The 18,194-nt window shown below is 45.0% G+C and overlaps 1 protein-coding gene across 1 annotated transcript in view; it reads left to right on the plus strand.

Annotated features, from left to right (window-relative positions):
* TMEM121 (transmembrane protein 121) overlaps positions 1–18,194 on the plus strand; it is a 657,309-nt gene that overhangs the window by 280,999 nt on the left and 358,116 nt on the right. Inside the window, exon 2 of the mRNA XM_078662004.1 lies at positions 15,115–15,207. The gene's annotated coding sequence lies outside the window, so the exon portion shown is untranslated. The remainder of the gene's footprint in view (positions 1–15,114; positions 15,208–18,194) is intronic.

An 18,194-nucleotide genomic window follows, 5' to 3' on the forward strand; every position in this document is an offset into this window, starting at 1 on the left:
ATGTTGCGAACCTTTTTGGAAGTCTATGAGAGTTGGGATCTTGGCTGCAGATGTCTGTCTGCAAGAGAAAAGGGGGAATCCAATTATAAATAAAATGAATAGAGGTCTGTTCAGTAGACGGCCCAGACATGGAGGAGGGTTCCGGAATGTTTAAGGGGTATCAGCGGGCCGGAGAAGAGTCTGAGAAGCAAGGTCAACTCCAACGTATGAGGCCCAACACCAAGCAGCATGGAAAAAGCCAGAAGCTACACCACGTGAGAGGCGTCTCGCGAGGGGCGTCTCAAATGTTGTTGACTGTTTTGTATTAGGGACAGCACCCCTGGGTGGAGTTAGAGCAGATACCTGAGGACCCTTTAGAGAGCGGATGGGTAGGCAGAGAGGGGTCATGACTGGAGAACTATAGGTTTTCATCAAGAGACTTAGAGTGAGTGACTTCCCTTGGGGGTCATTCACTGCTGACACCTTTGTTAGGTTGGGATTTGGTTAAGTAGGGATACCATCTAGAGCAGGGTAGGGACAGCCTAACCTGTGCGTTTTCCTCCAACTTAAATGAAGGAGAGATATGCGTCAATGCTGATAGCTTTATTATTCTTAGAACTTGTGTTAGTAATTTCCGTTGCTCGTCTGAGGGCTTTCAGAGAGCACATGTATGTAGTTGGACCTGTGTATCTCGTGAATCTCATTCTGAGATGCCTGTATTTGCAGCTTATCCTATCCTTACAATAAACTTTTGAAAGCTAGAAGTTGTTTGTGATCTTTTGGAGCAGGGTCCTTTATTGGGTGAACTGGTTTGGTAACAGGGGCACTTTCTTCCTCAAAGACAGGCAACAAAGGTTCAGTCGACCAGATCGAGGTTTGGATCAATAGTGATAGGGTATCGATCAAAATCTCGCCCTTCCAAGCCAATATCTGATTTTTTCATACCTTAGATCTCTGATGGCGAGCAGTTTTATGCAATTCCTGCTAGATGATCCGCTGCTCATTTTGAACAAAAAATAATAAAGCCAATAGGTCTGGCCTTTTGGTAGGGGAAGTGTATATAATAGTTGTGTTCTTTTGTGTGTGTCTAAGCTGTGCTAGAAAGAAAATACCATAATGAAGTAAAATTGCATTCGAAGTTTAAGCTTTGCCCTAAAAGAAAGTGTTTAGAAAGACTACATTTGTGTTGTATGAAGTAAACCTAAAAGGCATGCATTTACATTGATATTTTGCACACTAGTGTTTGTTTTTACAAAAGGACACATTTAAGTTGCATCTTTAAGAAACCTGCGTGCATGCATGGCTTTACTTCGTGAAAAGAAATAAGTAAAACCATTAATACTTTATCATGACAGCAAATCAATGCAAACGAACACTCAGGTCGATTAGTGAGTGCCACTATGGGGCCTATTACGATGCTTTCGGAAAAGGCTCCGACAGTCAGTTGGAGCCTTTCATACAGCATCGTAATTTGCTGGTCGGATTCCTTTCTACCCGCTTCATTCCAATAGAGTGAGTCAGAAAGGAATCCAACCGGTTATTCCGTCTGGCTTCCAATGGGCTCGGAGAGTCCGTCCCTCAGTCGGAATGTTGTCTGTAATCCCAAGAGTGGCTATTTCTGTCCTTGGGATTACGATGTTGGGTTTCGGCAGACTTTCTGTGCTGGCCTTTCTGACACAGATAGGCTGTTGAATTTGACTTTGGGGGCACCCAGCAGGGCCCCCAGGGGTTTACAGCCTCCGGTTGGAGGCCAATGGGGCATCTATGTTGCCCCCAGTTGATTCCTGCACCCCGTCATAGGCACCGTGAGGTGCCTGCCATGAGGTGCAGGAATTAACTGCATCTCCTATTTCTCCTATTTTACAATCGGAAGATGCATTCCAGGTAGAATACATATTCCCATTGTAAAGTATTGGAGTGCGATCGAACAGTGTTCTGTCGCATCCTAATTTGTCGGTTGAAACCGCCAACCAGGTGTCGGTCGGTCCCATGACCGAGTGGATGTCGGGCGGAGGAAACTCATCCGACAACATAATAGGGCTCTGTGTGTTTATGTCAAACTAAGACATCTAAACAGACTTCACTTCCTTAAAAAAAAGAAAAAAATCTGCCATGAAAATGCCACCAAGTCAAAAACAAAATGCATCAAACTAACATGTGCTGTTGTATCTGCGGTATAATGAAAGGACTGCTTGAGTGCACATCACAAAATTCTAACTGCTACAAAAAAGGAACAATATAACTATCCACAAGCTGACATGGTCTTATAGAACAGCCCATTTAAGCAATGGCAACCCATGTAAAACAAATGAAAACCATTGACAGAAGGGGACTGGCCCAACGACCACTATGGCACTGTACCATTTCTTATAGATTTGAAAATTTGATGACATTAGATCTTTGATAACTAAAGCTGTCTGTAGACAAAACTGAAAAAGATGAGAAACACCTTTAATCCGAAAGTTTAACATTGCAATACATTTACCACACATTTTTCACAACAAAATAACTGTTGACACACTAGTCGTAACCCCACAAGACTGTATCACTCATTTTAACAGTACTCCATTTACCACGCACTTTTGTTTACAACAAAATCAGTAGGTTGCAGTGTTATCCTTTGAGAAACCATTATGTTAATGTAACGGCGGGAATAGGAAAAGGCAGGAGTCGTGTCTTTGTTATGCCAGTATTTATTTGCTCATACAAGGAAACTGTACAGGTCTTTCGGACCGCTCCTCTGCGGGGAGATCTGCTCCGCTCTCTTCGGGTCTTGCGGAGTACTCCCTCCTCCTTTCTGCGGACGGGGCTCCTCCTTCTCCGGGGCTCCGGAGGCTCCGTGCTGTCCACCCTCGCCGGCACAGAAAAGGGGAAACAGAAGAGAGGCGGGTATCAGATTGACAGGAGAGGCTTTCAATATTTCACAAGGTAGGGGCCGTGGGGAAACACCCAGTGCTATTTACACCAGTCGGGGACACAACCTTACGGCAACATGGAGGGGATGTGATTGTGTAGGTAACCCGGGTTCGTACTAGGGGACTTATCACTAACTAAGTTGGGCGTCGTGCTCTCTTTTTAAACCAACCCAGGAAGCGGTCACGCACCTGTGATAGCCGTACCCCTCCTGGCGTACGGCTGGGAGGATCGTGGTGTTGGCCTCCGGGCGTGTCCTTTTCATCCTCTGCTCTCCCGTCTTGTCCTCCCGTCTGCTCTTGGATGTCCGTGGGATACCCAGCGTTCGGATATACTCTCCGGTCCGGGGTCGGGGTTTCCTCCTCCTCCGCTAGGCAGACTTCGCTAATCCACCGTACGCTGTCGCTCCAGTCCTTCTTCCCGTCTCCTCGTCCTCTGCTGCTCCACTCCTCCTCGCCGCTCTCCCGTCCTCCACTTCTCCGCTCGTCCTCGCTGCTTCCCGCCACTCCGCCCTGCTCCTCACTGACCACTCCTCCGGTGTAGTAACACACCTGTTGCTTATCGGACTCGCCTTTTATCCGAAGACCCGGCTCCTCCTCCTCCATCACACCTTCGGTCCAGTTAAAGGGCCCGTCTTCATCTTCGTCACAACTGTATCTTTCTTGTCCAGTCCATATTGAGGAATGCGGGGGCTGTGGAGAGAAGAGGGGGGGTCACACAAGGTCAGTTCGCGCCCTAGTGCGGGGCGCGCATGGGGGTCCCGGTTACTGTTAAATAAGTAAACAACAATATTAATGTATTACTTAACTTAATAGTAATATATGTCGTAATAACGATAATATATTCTCAGAACAGAATGCAGGGGGGTTAGGGGCACTGTGTGGTTAAGTATGGTTTTGCTCGAGAATTACTTGTAAATAACAAACTAATATTGGGATGGTATGCAGAGAGTTTAGGAGCAACAGGTGGGTAACTGTGATAATACTCAGGTACTTTTATTGATACCTGAGTATTAAATTGACCGTAGGGGTAGTACATTCCTGCTCACAAAATAAACACAATGTACAAAAGGTAAGTTTAATTTACATTCTAAAACAAATTCAATACCTTTACAGCAAAGACAGCGGGAGGGAGGTTGAGTTGCGTAATATACAAACATTTTAGATAACTTGTTGCACGTAAAAAAATATTCAATTACAGATTGTAGGCATATTGGTTGCAATTCAACCAATTATTTAATTGATAACAATGTGTGTGTATGTATCACAATATCATTCATACTTGCATTAATTGAGTTTTCAAACATTGGTGCTTTAAAGAGCACTACATATGAAAATTGCAAATAAAACCAATATCGGGAAAAAAATCGATGTCATGGTAGGCATGGTAAATGTCTGTATGCTAGTTCTTTGCATGGTAGACACATTTTTAATATGACCAAATGTAAGCGCTTGGAAATGGTTAGCGTGGCAGAACTTGCAAAGTAAAAACATGTGCGCTATAACAACACGTTGTAATGTCATACAGCCCTGCGACATCCCTCCATAATTTCTCAGGACTGAGCAATTTTTTAACTCACCATAGGAGCTTTTTATTTCTTGAAAAATAGACTATCATGAAACCTACTGTTCTCAAAGACGTTAGTGAACGTGTGTAATTATCAAACAGACATTTTGTGCTAAATGAATATCCATAAGGGAAGATACTCTTCATGTAAGATGGGGTATTCAGTTCCCCAAGTTGTTGTTGGGGGAGACTGCCCTGAAATTTACACTAAACTCTGTCATAAATATAAGCTATAGGATTTTTTGTACTAGTTAGTGAACATGGAGCTAGTGACTCAGAAACACCATAGAGAAAGTTTATGAACATGCCAGCGCACCTGTACGAAATGGTGAATATTTAATAATTACACTACTAGAACCCCTGAGTTAACTGGTTTAAGTAGGAGGCTTAACAGTCCGAAATAAAAAATTAACTAATAAACTTATCAAAGAGAAAGTTTAGAACTATGCACTTGGATAAAAGATCCTATGGAGAGAGCTACATGAGCCAATCAGAAGCACCATTATATTATCTAATTCATATGTCAAGCTAAAGTGCTCAAGAGAACAAGCTTCAGTACGACCTTATGTCTATCCCAATTTTCCTAGTGCTGTGATTTAACATTAACAACTATTTTAGTGACAATTATCTAGCGGTAACTGCTTGCCACATAAGCCTTATTTTCAAGCCAAACATACTTTTAGCAAATGGCCCATCTTGCAGACACCCCACAACACCACACTCTATATGCAGTGAAAGCATCTTTATCTGTCTCCTCTCCACAGTGCACAGCAATCCATTGCCTGGTAGTCAATGCTAAGTCCAATTGTGATGGAACATTTTCTCAAAGGTGATCTCCTTTATAAGTTTAATTAATGTAAATTGAACAGAGTCATGTGGATCTTTTGGCGATCATACTTAAACAAATTGTCCATTTACATTTAGGCAGTGAGGGACGACATCACAGTGAGTAACTTAAAAAAACTAAGCAGTAAGAGAAGCTCAGTAACATCCTGACTGAGTGGGGAACCATTATTAAATAACAAGTTTCAGACTGGTGGACAGCAGGCCTTTATTGTCATTTGGTGTTCACTTTCCAAGTGAGCTGATAGTCTAGAATAGCCTGATCATTTAATTGCAGATTTTACTGTGGTTGCAGGCCAGCAGAGTGTGGGTGCAGCTGAATCTCGCAGAGCCAGATGTTGCAATTCTGGAATCTATGCATAGATGTTCTCTGGATAATTCAACGTCAGCATCACACCAGACTCCTTGCTCTCAGGAGCACAATACCAGCAGCGCTCGAGTGGTTAGCGTGTCCACTGTTGACTGTTTCTGCTTCTCTTCAATAAATGCTGAGTTTCTTTCCAGTCCCTGCTTGATGTGATGGACATTGGTACTGCGGGATATTTCTGCCTGCCAACCCTGTCCAAGCCAAGACTTGAAGTGCACTGCAGAGGTGATTATTTCTTCCGCAGCCTCGTACTCGTCAAGCCTCTTTCATGCCTTTATTTTTGGCACGGTATCTCAGTCCTTTGGTTGTGAAGGATTACCGTGCAAAGTACAGTGTGTGAGATTTCCGACAGTAATCTGGTATGAATCAATGACTCTTCCCAGAGCAGCCATGCAGTGTCGGCATACAGGGCGGGGAAAAGTGATTCTTGCATCAGAAAAACACCTCTCCAGTAGAAGGAGCAGCAAGGAACAGGCTCAGATTCAGAAGTTGTGAGTCCTGGTTATCCTCTGACACTCTGGGGAATATTTAGAAAGGGCATATCGCCGCCTGAGCGTCACTTTTTGTGACAATCAGGAGGCGCTGTGCCCAGCTCCATATTTACAGGGCAGCGCTAAGCCACTTTGCATGGCTTAATGCCACCTTGTAAATATGGTCCTCCTTGATGCATTTTTCTGCGGCAAAGGGACGTACAAAGGGTGTTACTGTGGGCGTTCCCATGCAACAGCCATTGATTTTTGACACTGCTCTATATTTACAAGGATCTGTAAATGTGTGGCAGTGCCAAAAAAACATATGGCACAATGAGGAGAAAAACTTTCATTTCTCCTCGTTGTTTGTTCTACCTATGTGTGCTGCAGAATAAAGAATTGTTGTTTTTGCATTTGTCACCCCGAGTGGGATGGGTGTGCTCAGACGTGAGTCCCATGCTCTCCACACCACTGGAGTCAAGCTATCCAGGCTGATGACGGCTGATAGCCAGAAACCGGTCCTTGGATGCGTGATTCGGGTCCAGGAAAGACATGGCTTGGCAGTTCGGGCTGGACTGTTCCCATGAGGCACAGGGTCAAGGCTGATTTGCATATGGCCATGTCTGACCTGGGGTGGTGTGGAGTGCAAAAAAACGATGGATTTAGGCCCAGATCTCTGTACTGGGGTGAATGTATGACATTGTTCTGCATTCTGTCCATCAATTGTTGTTTTTGCAGAATATAGAAGGAGCAAAACACCATTGATGATTGTTTTTGTGCAGGAAGGTGTTCCTTCCTGCACAACAACGGCACCCTTGCACCATGGTGCAAGATTGCCTGCGCTGGTGCTAGGAGGCCCTCTCCTTGTTCTTTGTATGCTGCACAATGCAGCACATGTGGAAATAGGAAAGAACTAGGAGAAATGCAAAAATGTCTCCTTGTTACATCTCCTTTGGGAAGGCATTAGTATTGGCACTGCCCCAGATTTACGCTACATTGTAAATCTGGAACAGTGTCAAAAGCCATGGAGGTTGTAGAGTAGACATTGACTAGTTCCATATGTACAAGGCCATGAAAAGCCACGCAGGGTGGCTTTGTGTGGCCTTGTAAGTATGAACCTGCCTACTACACCTCCAGAGCGACATAAAAGTGATGCTCAGGCGGCATAAAAGCACCGTAGGGGCATTGCAAATATGCTCCATAGCGTAATGTGACTTCACTGTGGATATTGTAACTCATTCAAACCATGCTGTGGTATCAACAGGGCTAGTAGGAGGTTGCAATCTCAGTACGGAACCTTTAAAGTGAATGTTTTAACTTCTAACCTGAAACTGGGTGCCTGGTCATCAATCAGTTTCAGCTGGTTATTACATTTCAGTGGCAGTACCTAAGGCTTGATGCAAACATTTTCCATTCACATTATGAAAGTCGTTATGGGCGATGCTAATGGGTAACAAAAATATTTGCCCATCATTCTGCAAATAATCTTCAATTGAAATACAGAATCACAACAGCACCCTATTTACAAGTCAGAAACAATAAAAGCAATAGAGCACAACCACTCCAACACAGTAACAGCACAAAAATCCAACAATAACAAAACAAAAAATATAGAACATAATGCAACAAACCGACAAAATACCATAACACGTGTATTTGTAAACTGCACATTTATCCAGAAGGGCATCTTGGCACTGAATAACAGATGTATGTTGTCACCAAACTCAATGGTACTAATTTTTATTGAACTCAGAAGGATGAGTGTACCCCTGGGATTTGAACTGACCATAAGGTCAAACACAAGCCCCTACAGTGGATGCATTAGTCCACTAAGGGACAGATGTATGAAGCTCAAATGGGTTCGCAAACGTCGAAATTTGCGAACTCATATGTAGCAAATTTCAGTGCAAAATAAGGAATCGCAATTTTGCGATTCCTTATTTTGCGATTGCATTTAAGGAATCGCACAATTTTGCGATTCCTTAAATGCAATGTATGATGCAAAACAAAATTGCTAATTGTCACTAATTGTCCCAAATTACCACCAACTTCAAGTTGGTGGTAATTTGCGAATTTCTTGAAAAATGCCCATGTTTGCATTTTTCAAAGTGCCATGTGATGCACATACATGCCCTCAGGGCATGTATGTGCACCACATGTGCACCCATGCTTATTTCAGGGGTGCAACAGGGTGTCCTTTGGACACCCCTGCACCCTTGAAAGTATTCTCAATTTGCGATTAGCAAATTGCGAATAATTTCACATTCATTCCTATGGGCCTCCTGGAATGGGAAATTTTTCCTTAATTGCGATTAGCAATTTGCTAATCGCAATTAAGGAATTTTAAGAAATCACTAAATAATATCGAATTTCTACATACATACCATTTTGCAATTCTCAAATAGCGATTCCTTAAAAATCGCTATTTGAGATGCGCAAAAGTGTATCTTGATACATCTGGCCCTAAGTCACCAGACCTGGCTGGCCAAAATGCATCAAACCAATACATGACGGTGCAATAATAAAACACAGCTCAATAATACAACAGCACATCAATACAACACAGTAGTGACAGCATACAAACAACATACACAACATGTCAACACAATATCCCCTTTTTAGGTTGCTGCTTGCAATCACTGTGGAGACCTTGGCAACAGAAGTTCTGTAACTATTCTGACTCCTGTGTTGCAAGAGAGACCTTGGCCTTGCTTTTATTGAATGCTGTGCCAATTGTCACTTTGTAACAACCTTCAGCAGGGTTGAGGTTTTGTCAGACTTGGATCATCAGTTGCCAAGTGACATCTCATCCTTTATTATGATAAGTGAGTCAACGAGAACTTGTGCTAGCCTTTGGTTTGGTGAAATGATGCAATTTCTGATGTAATGGTATCCTAATTTTGTTTCGGTTGGGTCATTGTAAATGGCATACTTGTACATAATATGTGTGCGGAAACTGTCTCTTAGGGATCTTTGGTGCTATTTCTTTTCAAATACATTTCTAATGTCATAGTCGTAGAATGAACACAAACGTTGTTTTCAGTTCAGATAGTAGTATTTAGATTTTTCAGTGGTGCTCTTTTTATCATAATGTTGGAAAACACTAAGAGACCCCAACTAGTGCACATCACAGAACAGCCACACATCATGCATGTGTTGGCGTTTTCTGAGATTTCTGTCAAATAACTCACATTGCTAATGGTCTGTCCTCCCCCAGAATCCTCCTCCATTCTAAGATGCCTAGACTCCCACCTGAACACTCCTTTTCCTGCATTCACTGCAATATCAAGTCCATAAAGCTCTTCAAATGCTTCAGCTAGTCCCACAGAATTCATTCAGCTGCATTTCTACCTGTGTGTGGGCTCCGTCCAATGGGTGCAGGATTCAAACCGCTATGTTAGCTCAATTGCTGCAGATTTGATGGTTAGGAGTCCAGGCCTGGTCCGCCAATTTGGGATGAAATGAACAGTCATTTCAAAACAGGTTCACTCTGTACAGAGATGTAGCTCTCCAATTCAGCTTCGAGGAACAATTTAAAAAAATGGATAAGCCCTAATAATTGGCTAGAGAAAATTAAATAAACATATTGACTAAGAACAATATGGGACACACAGCACCCACAGAGAGCCCACAATATGTAACCATTCACTTGTCTTTCAACATACATATATTATATCTCTTTCCCATAAAAAGATATGTGTTGCAAAGTCATCTTGTGCCCTGGGCACCCCCATTTTTTGCTGACTGGTACAGGTGGGAACTAACTGTCCCTAGGCTCTGCCTAACGAGGCCCAGGGCGAGTGCTATGCTGAAAGCACATGTAGAATACAGTGAAAAAACCTACATACACTATGGTAAACTATGGGTTAGAGGACCCCTATTACATAACAAGTTTTAGACTGGTGGACAGCAGGCCTTTGTTGTCATTTAGTGTTTTAGTGTCCACTTTCTAAGCCAGCTGATAGACTAGAATAGTCTGAGGATGAACTCCGCTACAAGGCCCTAGTACACAATGGGGCAGTGGGATCATAACTACCTTTAAGTCCCTAGTATATAATAGGGCATGGCAGATTAGAGACCAGCATCCCCTTTGCACTTGCATGTATGCACTGCTGATGCCTGAGGTCAGTTTAAAAACAGCCCTGTGTTGCAGTACTGCATTTAAAATGTAAATGGTACCCAAAAACTACTTTGGTGTTTGGGGCACTTAACAATTACTAAACTACAATATTTTGGCATATTAGGTACCCCCAAGGTCTCCCCTAGGTGTCCCATCAGTGGCGGGCTGGTCAGGTACTTATAAGGAGGACCCTTATAAAATAGGTTTTATATGCCCTGGGGTTAGTAAAATTGTACCTTCACTTCCCTCATTCTAGCTTCTCAAAATGGGCTTTGTGCAAGGAGCACTGTGGAGTGAGGATCTGCAATATATTTACATATTCCGAACCCCTGAAGTCACCCCTAAGTGTTCCAGGGTTGGGGGTTCAGTAGATATAGGCTGGGTCCTTATAAAAGATGTTTTATAAGATCTGGTGTTGGGGAAATTGTCCAGTTTATCTTCCCCATTGTAGATCCCTAGCCACATAGGTTAACATGCCATTCAGTTAATAATTAATAACTAACGTTAGGCTTTGCAGAAAAATATCTATCAAGGACTTAAGAGAATGCTATTGATAAAACCAACAACATGCTGTTATTGAATTTATCCGTCAATGGACAGAAAATAAGTTATGACTTTCTTGTCTGTAAGCCAACATTCAGCCTTCTAGTGGTCTGCTCTGATTGGACAGAGTTAAGTGGATTAGCAAGGCTGTTTTGATGAGGTGATAAGTGGCACGTAGGGTGAAAAGCCATTCTGGAAGGAGAGGGTTCTGCTGCATAGGAATGCCAGAGCAAGGGGGAGGGGTCGGAAACCATGATTTTGAAAGGAAGGAGGGCACAGGCAAAAGAAGCCAGATCCAGTTACACCCATAACCTATCATCCCAGCCATCTGGCAGGCTTAAGAAAGGAATGTGGAGGGAGGAGCCAAGATGGCGATCGGAACAGTCGCATGAACGCTTTGCTCTGAGGTCCCTTCCTCCCCGCCCGCCTATCCTGCTGATCATCCTGAACGAGGCTTTTTGATCTACGTTGTTCGAGACAGACGCTCACTTATCATTAAGTTTCGGGGCTCCACCGTGCAGTGAATCCTGAGAACTGCCCTCGCCTGTTTGCCGGCCTCCGTGGCGCTGACGCCGGGACCTCAATTGCCGAGATTGCCCGACGGTGTTCGTAGTGTTGGCGGCCCTGGTTTGGGTGAGAATCCGGTCGGTGGGAGCCTGAGAGCCACGAGCCGTGAGAGGTGGTGCTGACCCACTCCCAATAGTGGGTCGCCCCATATGCCTGAGCCGTCGATGAGCCAGAGAGCAGCCGTACCGTCTGGTTCCCCTTGGGTGTGACGCCCGCTCATGTTAATAGTCCCATCTGGGAACCAGCGGTTGGCTCCCGGAGAGCTGCGGGGAGCACGCCAGGCCTTTTGGTGACTCTCTTTTCCGCACCGGACGTCAACTGCTGCCGATCAGCCGTGGGACCTGTTGCCTCCGGTGGCCGGGCTGGCCTTGGAGGTGGAGGGGAAGTGGCGGAGAACGGAATGGTTAAGATGGCGGATGGCGCCTTGGAGTGTACCCCTCCCGGGGACGGAGACACCACTGATTTTGAGACCCCTGGACTTCGGCGGTATGGAGAGCCGCTTACGTACAGTCACGTGATGGTTGCACTGGCTTCCCTACGGATTGCTCTGCTCCGGGACTCCCGGGATTTGGAGGTACGGATCGCTGCCATTTCTGATCCGCCATTTTGTGGCGTGGTGGCTTCCCCCCGAGTTGGTGTTGCTGACTCTCCTTCTGTTGCTGTGTCAGGTTCCCCGGATGAATCTACAGTTTCGAGGGTGCGAATGGATCTGGTCCCTGTGCTGCGGTGCTTCCCGCATCTGTTACTTTCCTTCCTGTGCTTGGCAGACCTGTTATTGGACTTGGACTTGTTGGTGGTCGGTGTATTGCTGCAATCTGGCTGCCGCCGCGCATCCCTGGTTGTTCCTTGGTGGCTGGGACGATGTGGTGCGGCGGCGCTGCCTTACCCGCCTGGACGGATTGAACTTTTAGTATCGACCTGTCTCCTGACTGCAAGACTGTTTAGCAGTTCTACTATTTACAGAAGTGGCCAGGGGTGACCTCGCTTGGGTCTTGGAGGGACGTCTTGCCGGTTACTGGTGATTTATGGACACGTTTTGTGGGGCTGTTGCTGATTGCGTTTAGTGCACTCGCTGCTCTTTGTATTTCCTATGGCCTTTGTCTCTACGATTTTGATTGCGGGAGTGGGGGGGACTTAGTGTCTGCATCGCTGGCTCCTCTCCTCGCTCTTTTTCTCTCTTGTCTTTTTCTTTTTCTCCTTCCTTCTCCTTTAGGGTGACTCTGGGGCGACAGGCACGCTGTTAGTGGGGTAGGCCATAGCCATTACGGTGATGTAGGGTGGCGGGTGTTGTTTTGTTATTTTAGTTTGTTTTGTTCTATGGTCCCTTTTTCCTCTTCATCTTAGGGGGTTGGCTATTTCTTCTAGTTACATCCTTTTTCTGTTCGGCATCTGCACTTGTCCTTTCTTTCTGTCTTGTGCGGGTGGGTTTTCCACATGATGTTTTTGCTATTTTGCTTGCCATTGTTCGATCTTTACTCCTGGCCTGCTTTCGGCGGGCATAGGGTATTTTTGGCCTTATTGCTTATCATTGCATTTCTGATTGCTTGAGGGGATACACCCCTCCCGTCTCTTTTTGACTATTGTGTAGTGTAATGCCTCTGTTGATATAGCTGTTGCCTCCTTCTCCGTATTGTAAAATGAAACCTTTATTATCCTTGTGTTCGCTGTGCTACGACCACGTACTATGACTATAGCGTGCTTCTATTTTATCGTAAACATTTACACTGCTCTTGTTTCGCTCCTGATTTTTGCGGCCGGCCCCAGTGGTTGTAGGCCAGTGCCTGTATTGATCTGTTTGACTTAATAAAGGTTTTTAAAAAAAAAAAAAAAAAAGAAAGGAATGTGCAGATGCCAGGGTGAGGGAGAGTATGGAGATGAGCCATCCTGGATGTTGGTTTAGCCAGCTCTTGCCTCTCTGCCGAGACTTCAGCCATGGTGAAGTTTGTAGAACCAGTGCTCTCTGGGTGACACTTTGGAGCAAACGGTCATGCTCTGGGGTGGTGCCCTTCACCTCATTGGGCAGGGGTGTCATCCTGTTTGACCCCAGAGAACACTGAATAAGTATTTAAGAGGGGCAGGGCCTCTCCGATCTGCTGCATCAAACTACAGAAGAAGAAAGGTCCATGCTGTAAGTTTGATTTGCACCAACCAGACTCTTCACTCAGACTGACTGCTTCTGCTGCACAATCTGTCACTACAGCCCTGTGATCAAACCTGAAACAAGCAGACTTCCTGTACGCTACAGGTTAACAGAGCTCATCTGGACCATCACCACCAAGAATCCCCAGCCTGGAGTGCTTCCAGTGTATTTGAAAGGGTTGTGTCTAAGTAGATTGTGGGAACTGAAGTCAAAAACTTTTAAGGACCGTCTTGGAGCTTCCAGTTCCTTGGAGTAAGTTTCGGACACTTTGGGATCCTCAAAGGAACTTTAGGAAGAAGTTCCAGAAGTTTGAAGAAGTTTGGAGCAACATTGGAAAAAAGCTCCATACGTGTTCCGACTCAACATGGCCAGCCAAGTCGGCGACCCTCAACCGTGATACGGCCTGCCCTCCTGGTTCCTCCCGCTGAAAAGCTCTGAAGGTCCATCTTCAAGAGTTTGACCGGGTGCTGGAGGAAACACCCGGTGAACACTCACTGAATCCGGCCTGGTGAAGAGCATCAAGGGACCCCGCAAGAAAAATCGCAGTAAATGTTTCTAAGTCCGAAGGTAGAAGAGTTGACCGCGACCAACCCCGAGAGCCAAGCCGCCCATCTTCAACCGCGAGCCGACCTGGAACTCAGGACATCCTGCTGGAAAGCTCCAGAGGTATGATTGCATAGGTTTGACTGGGAGCTCATCGCAAGGCAAGCCGGTGAACCCTCATCAAATCCGGACTAGTAGAGAGCTTTGAGGGACCCTGGGAGAAAAAGCTTCAGAAATGTTTCTAGGTCAGAAGGTAAAAACTTTGACCAAGGTCTACCACAGGGGTAGCCGTGAAGGGCTCCATCACTGTCAGCCTGAAACTTTGACTTTGTCTTGGTCTAACGTGACTAGATGTCCCAATAGGCACTATAGGTTTCCATGTGCTATATAGTGCAAAATCATTACAAACTCATATCGCCGGTTCCCTACCATGGATTTTTTCGTTTAGGTGTCAATTTAGAGATACAAATATTTTTTATTCTTACAAATTGGTGTTGGATTTTTAGTTTGTGTTTTGTCTTAGTTATTTACTGAATTGGTGTGTTTAATTGCTTTACATTCCTGTCTCTAAAATGATTGTTCGCAACCAAGCTACCAAGGTTTGAGCATGGGTATACTTGTTTACGAACTGTTCTGAGCCTAGACTGTGCTAGTACCCTTATTGCCAGTGGTACATATATTTTTAGCACTACTAATAATCCACTTTCCAATAATATGTTTGCTGGCAACCTGAATCTATTACTGCCCATATATGCTTCCTGAATAAATCAAGGAATACAAACTATTAGTTTGTTAGCACCATATATTTACCTCGCTGATCTCTCAATTCTCTTTAGCCATGGAAAACAAGGTAACACAAACAATGTACTTTGGGCTTTCCTCACTAAATTCCACCTAACCAAGATCATGGCATGTGCCTTCTGCTAATTATAATCTGATTTCTTTCTAGGCACAAATGGTGTGTAGCATTCTCGTTGTCTTTCAAGCATTCTCCATAACTGACTGTCTTTTAGGATTATAGCATCACAGACTCCTCACAAACTCTAAACTTCTATTCCTTTAGCTTACATCGGATGAGCCCAGGCATTGGCTGTTGAAGGCAGGCACAGCAGAAAAGCTTCCATCACGCAGATGTGAGAAGATGCCCTAGCAACAGGTGAGTGAGCTTCTATACGAAAGAGAGGACAGACCTTGAAATGTGGCTGTATGCTGTCTATGCGCAACATACGTTTTTAAAGCCACGTTTTACCATTATTTGTTAAATCAACAGTACGAGTGGAAGATCAAGCCACTGTAAATGTGTTACTGTTTCCTTGGAATGGCAGAGTATGGCCCCTTCATTTCTATACATGTTCTGGAGTCCCTGACCGAAGCACCTATTTGGACAAGACTGTGGGCCTTACCAGATCAGCCACCCAATCAATAACTCAGAATATTTTGGATTTTAGACCAGTCCACTGGGTGAGCAGTGTGTGCAGCATGAGGTTGTGGTACTTTTGAGAGACTATTGCATGGGGTCTGATAACCCTGTACTCCGAGACACCACTGGACGAAGGGTCATACACAAGGTGTACACACGTTAGACCCCAGTTCATCTTCTCTGTGAAATTCTCTGGAGGGAGATCAGGAGAAGTCATTATGGACACATTCACATGAAAAAGAGAAGGATTAGCACTTTTACATAATGTGGTGGGCACTCTGCCTGTCCTCTTTCACTTCCCACTGATTTCTAGCTCCTGTCATCCTCTCCTCCCAACGTTGTCTCCTAAGAAGATGCAGTATTTTATTGCATATAACACTGGCAGTTTACTTGTTTTTAAGCATTTTATCATATTATCTATTGTTTGACAGTCTTGCGCACAGTGTTGGACTCTGCATCTCCAACCTTGGTTTTACAACATGACCCTAAACAACCAGAGCAGAAGCTGTTGAGGTCTACAGCAGGAATGGAAAAATGAGAACAAATTCAAGTCCATCTCTTTTCAGTCATCCTACAGAAAGCAATGATAAAATAACATAACCTGGTCTAAACAACGAACAGCTCTTCCTTTCCTAATTTATACAAAGTGAAAATATCTAGCCAACATGACAACTTGTTGGGTGAAACTGTGAAGCAGGTGGAATCAGGCTCAACCACACACAATATTAGACACGCTCATATTGTCATGGGGATGAGCCTTGCATTTACACTGTGTTAAGTTGGCATGAGTTTATTAGAAGATTAAACGCCATTTTTCCTTTCTGCTGCCTTTGCACACGGCACACATTATTATAAATGTTTAGAGTCTAGCATAATGTTTTGCTTCACACGAGAAGAATATGTTTTTCAATATTAGCAGCCTTGCTTGGTAAGCTTTGTCTGAACAGTAAGTGCCGAGGCCTTCAAGGTTATTTCAACACAGTGGTTGTTGTTCAGTCTCATCAGCGCACGTTCTAGACATAACATGTGTACAGCTGTGGCCACCTCTGATTTTGGCGCGTTTAATAATGCACTGCGCAGGCATGCTCGAACACACTTTGGAGAATATTTGCATGCAGAGAGCTGGTGTAGAGAATGATGTAATCCCTTTCTACTAGGACCAGAGGTATGGGGCCGCCCTTGTAATCCCAAGAGACATTCTATAGATATAAAATAATATACTTCTTCTTACTTATAACGTTTTATTAAGCGCGAACAGCTGCCCCAGCAAAGAGGCGTCCCGGCGCTGAACCATAACAATAACCTGAGGGAGAGGGAGGAAAGGGAAAACTGGAGGAGATTAGGATGGGGAAAATAGAAGAGTTTTGATCGCTTTGCGAAAAGCCAGCAGGTTGGTCATAGAGCGGATATGAGGTGGCAGAGAGTTCCAGAGCTTTGCCCCTAGGACTCTGAAAGAGCGACCGCCCATTCTGCTTAGCCTTATACGTGGGGTAACAACCAAGTTTTGACCCACGGAGCGTAGAGCTCGCTGAGGTATATAAGGCTCTAAGAGTGGACGCAGGAGACCAGGACAGTCAGTCTTGAGAATTTTAAAAACAGTAGTAAGGGCTTTAAACTGAACTCGGGCTTCCATACGCAGCCAGTGAAGTTTCTGGATGGTGTTTCTTGCAGAACACCTACGTGGCAGGCCTACAACTGCCCTGGCAGCAGAGTTTTGTATGCGTTGTAACCGTGCCATCTCGGCTTTGTTAAGGCCAAGAAAAAGGACATTGGCGTAGTCCAGTCGAGCCAAAATGGTAGACTGGACTATCAGTTGGCGCGTATGGTGGTCAAAGAAACCAAGAATCGGATGAAGGCTCCTCAACAGGCCCACACAGGTGGCAGCTAGTTTCTTTGTGTGGGTCTGGAAGTTAAGAGATGCGTCCACCCAGACACCAAGGTTTTTTACCACGGTTTTGGGGGGGGGATGGAGCCCAGTGCGGGCGGCCACCAGTGTTCAGTCCAGTAGTTGGGATTTTTGCCTAGGAGCAACACCTCTGTCTTGCCTGCGTTCAACTGGAGGCAGTTGTAAGACATCCAGTGTGCGACTGCTTCTAATCCGTTCTTAAATCTCGTCGCTGAGGTCGAGGGGCCCTCAGTCAGGGAGATGACCAGCTGGATGTCGTCAGCGTACGACACCAGTGTCAATTCCCATTCTTTTGCTATTTCAGCGAGAGGCTGGACATAAAGATTGAACAGGGACGGGCTGAGCGCCGATCCCTGGGGGACGCCTTGCTCTATGGAATGAGACTGGGAAATAAACGGGGGGGCAGAGACCCGGAAAGATCTATCTGTCAGAAACGATCGGAACCACTCTAAGGCAAGATCTTTGATACCTATGGCTTCGAGACGTTTTAGCAGAATAGAATGGGAGACCGTATCAAAGGCTGCGCTAAGGTCGAGCAGAATCAGCGCAGCACTTTGACCGGCGTCCAGGATGTCCCGTAGATGTTCAATGGTGGTCAGCAGGGCGGATTCAGTGCTGAATCCTGGCCTGAAGCCGTTCTGAGAGGGGTCTAGGATTTGATGTTGCATCATGTAGTTGGCTAGAACCTTGTTCACATGGGCTTCTGCCAATTTTGAGGCCCATGGAAGTATTGAAATAGGTCTAAAATTTTCAGGTTTTGATGGGTCTAGGGTGGGTTTTTTTATGATTGGAGAGACCCAAGCCTGTTTCCAACATG

Source organism: Lissotriton helveticus, chromosome 9 (assembly GCF_964261635.1).
Source record: "Lissotriton helveticus chromosome 9, aLisHel1.1, whole genome shotgun sequence".
Taxonomy (NCBI): Eukaryota; Metazoa; Chordata; class Amphibia; order Caudata; family Salamandridae; genus Lissotriton; species Lissotriton helveticus.